The sequence below is a fragment of the Pinus tabuliformis genome, chromosome 5_2, assembly GCF_031772625.1.
Source record: "Pinus tabuliformis cultivar Carrire ecotype Pingquan chromosome 5_2, CPIR1, whole genome shotgun sequence".
NCBI classification, from domain to species: domain Eukaryota; kingdom Viridiplantae; phylum Streptophyta; class Pinopsida; order Pinales; family Pinaceae; genus Pinus; species Pinus tabuliformis.
Window position 1 is genome coordinate 436,585,733 of NC_142306.1, and position 3,988 is coordinate 436,589,720.

At 37.5% G+C, this 3,988-nt stretch overlaps 1 pseudogene; it reads right to left on the bottom strand.

The window, feature by feature from the left end:
* Window positions 1-2,383: 2,383 nt before the first annotated feature.
* LOC149159526 (putative pectate lyase 5 pseudogene) lies at window positions 2,384-2,971 on the bottom strand (annotated as a pseudogene).
* Between the last annotated feature and the right edge of the window lie 1,017 nt (window positions 2,972-3,988).

Below are 3,988 nucleotides of genomic sequence, written 5' to 3' on the forward strand. Positions count from 1 at the left end.
ACATAGGAAACCCTAAAATCGCCTTCGGCTCCTCTCTCCGCTCCCCGGGTCTTCTACAAATAATAATATTAACAATGTTATTCCTTCACAAAAAAATTTAAAATGATATAGGAAGTGGTAGAACAAAACAATAATTAATATTCACCTCATCTTCTGATGCCTGGTACCTTCACCAAAATGGTTTATTATACCCACATAATTCTTTCATCATGGCAATTGTGAGTCTGACCCAACATTAACACCTACAATAGGAAAAAAATATACAAACCTAAATATCTTATCATTGTTAATCTAGAAGAGAATGAATAAAATAGTGTGAATTGCAATGAATTAATTAGTTAGCACATGGTCTATGATTGAATATTGAAGTTCACGTTGTTGTAGTGAGTGAAATAATTGTTAAAAATGGTAATATACATGGGTTAATTAATTATGTCAATGAGACTATCTTCACAATTATACATGGAGCAATGGTCCACCCATATTTGCCTCATTGTGAAGATTGAAGAGATATGTTTACAATAATGTTTCTTACATTCTTATAGATTTGAATGTGCATGGCAAGAGTGATTATGTCTATAACATTTTTTTTATCATTATACACAAGCTTTTAGAAATATGGATGTTGGTTTCTCATCCATAGATTGTTTTGAAACTATAAATTATCAACTCTTACTTTTGTTAGATAACCATGTCATTATACAAGATGGCATAGAGTGGCTCCATTTGAATCACACCTTCTGACACCCCATTATCACCTAGCTAAGGGAAATTAGGAATCAACTTTTCCTTTATTACCACATTTGACTAAGAAGTCAACACAACTCAACAATACATGAATGTGGCTTGAAAATGGACTAAATAAGAGGGTAAACGAAGTATATAGGTTGATGGTATAGAAGGGTTGATTGTGTAGTTGAGTAAATCAAGTAATAGATCTAGTAGACTAGAGTAATACATATGCCAACCCATGGGTGTAGACTCTTGTCCAATTCAACCTTTTATTAGTCTAATTTTGTACTTACTATAGATTCAATTTTTCCTTTTTAACATGGCTCACAAAACTTTGGATTCCAATGCTAATCATGCCACTAGTCTTTAATTCCTATTAGCATCATTTTAAATACCTAGTGACATATTGAGGGTGGATTACTAACTAAATTATTATGTTCTAGTTCCCCTATACCATGATTTTATTTTATTATGAGGGTGCCATCATGAATTCACTAATCTAGGAATAAGTTAGAAGCTTTAAAAGTATGCACATGTTCATAATGTTATCAATTTAGTACTCCCCAGATCGCCTCAGATACATGTCAGTTTGGATTTTGAAGAACATGTTCACAATTTCAATTGCTTGTGCATGCTTTCAAGAATGTGTACGAATTCTAAAAGCATGAGTTATCCTTCAACAATGCTTGGGAAATCTATAAAAAGACATACTTTGAAGAATGAGTGTGTATTTTCAAAACATGTATGTTCTTTTATGTCTAGAATCTTTAAGATGTAGGGAGCGGAGGAGGGAGAGGGGTAGAGTTGGGGTTTGCTTGTAAAGGACGGAATAAGGAAGTGGTGAAGTGATTGAGGGATAGATATGGAAATGAAGGGAGTGGAGTGAGGGTGGAGAGACAAAAGAGGATAAAGAGGGGGAGACGTGAGAAGAGTGGTGTAAATGGATAAAGAGAGAGTTAATGAGAGAGAGGAAATGAATAAAAGGGAGATAGAGTCATGGGGTAGAGAAAGAGAGGTAGGAAGTGGGAGAGTTAGAGAGGGAAAGGTGGGGAATAGGGGGGCGCATTAGGGAAGGGAGTTAGAGGGAGAGTACGGAAGAGAGAAGAACAAGGAAAGAGAGAGAGTGAGCATGTGTGTGTGAGAGATAGAGAGAAAGAATTGTGGGAGATAAAGTGGGGGAGAGAGAGAGATGGGAAAATGTACACAATGGCTAATATATATGTTTTAATAATTTCATAATAATTTTTTTTTATAAATGATCATATTATAAAAGTATCAATATGTATGTCGATAAATATTATTCTTTTAATATTTTAATGTCCTTTTTTTCACTATAATTTACAATAATAATACACTGCATTTTAGATGGTTAACTACATGATTTTATTGATTGATGTGCTTTGGCTAGATTAATGTTTGGTACTCTTAGGAATTATACCGTCATCTAAAATTTCATCATGCGAGGAATATATATGAATGCTGAACATATCAAGAGTTAAGAGTTATAGAAGCTTGTTGAATAGTTTTAATGGGTGTTTGAACGAGTGACTTGATTTGACGTTCGTATATATATATGATTTTTACTATTAAGGTTGTCGTCCCTGACCCAATAGCATCACGTACCATTGGAGAAAAGCAGACTGACTTGCAATTAATGAACGAATGAGTGGCGAGTGAAGTAATTGTTGGAAATGGTGATATAGGTGGATGACTTGACTGCGTCAACGAGGCCATCTTCGTAGTTAGACATAGAGCAATGGTCCACCCATATGTGCCTCGCTATCGACATGGAAATCCCATCGCCATGATTTATTTTCCTATTCAGAGGAAAGGTGTTTACCATAGCGTTTCGTAGACGCTTACACTCATGAATACCAATGTGAACGTTGGCGCCTCGTCCATCGATTGTTTTGAAGCCGTTAATAACCAGGTCTTCCTTGAGCTGGATGAGCATGTTATTGTGGCTCCACAGCGGCTCCGTCTGAATCACGTCATGACGCAGCATGCCATGGGATGGATTCACGGCATCATCACCGGCATCCATAACGACATAAAACTTGCCGTTCTTGCCTCCGAAGGCATTCTTGCCAAATCCAATGCCGCAATCTGTCAGCCGTTTTCTGTTGCGCTGCCAATTGGGGTCGCACCGCCAACCGTCATCGATGGGATTACCCGTTGCACATGACAACACGCTCAGCTCCTCTGCTTCTGCTTCTATTTGAATACACATATGAAGCATTCTCGTGTCAATACAGCCTCCAACAGCAAATAATTAAAAAAAACAACAGCAGAGAGATTAACCAAACGGAACGTAATGTCGCAGTGAGCGATTTACTTACTGTTGAACTATTTTCGCTCCGTTCCTCTGATATTTCTCCCCAGAAAACGTGGATCTACTTATATTGACCGGTGCCTCGACTATCTCCCGTCCCATAAACTTCTCCCCGTGTTTTGATTCAAATGGCTTTGGCGCCCCCACCATGAAAGCAACGGATTATTCCAATCAACAGCATGCAGCTCAAAATACTAATTTGATTCCTCATTTTGACAGCCACGACTCACGTTTGTCTTCTCAAAGAAACAACAACACTAAGAACACTGGTGCTGGTTGCTTCTGCTCTGAGCCACTCTTGCAAATGCCGGGGCCTTCTATCATTTTCTCGTTACAATCATTTCATCACGCTTGGTATTATTATGCAGGGAGATGGCAAACGTCACCTTCGAATCTTTTAAACACAGCACAGACTTGGAAGTCGAACAGTGATGTTTGACAACTAAAAACCACCGTCCACGACATATTTTTATGTTCGCGTGGGGCTGAACCGTCAGAAATATATTTTTATGAGATATTGGAAACATTCAAGTAGCGGCTTTCTGAAGCCTTATTGAACGCGGTCAAGGAAGGATCTCTCACAAGCTAATATGTTATAGCCAAAACCAACATCCGTCGAAATTTTGATATGAGAAACTGAACTTCAAAGAAAATGGTGAACTCTTACCAACCGACACTGCAGTACCACTCTTTCAGTGATACAAATGGTGGTGGGAAACTCCACACAAAATACGGAATATTGTGAACTTCTGACCATTGGCTTTCCCAATCCTAATTGTTACCAGTCAAATCTCTACCATAGTATTTTCACATGTCATAACTGGCAATTCACGTTTCATTTGAATTTCAGATCAAGTTTAACATGTAAATCTTAGTTAAATATCTATTCGTTACGTTTAATATGAATTTAGGATCAAGTTTAAC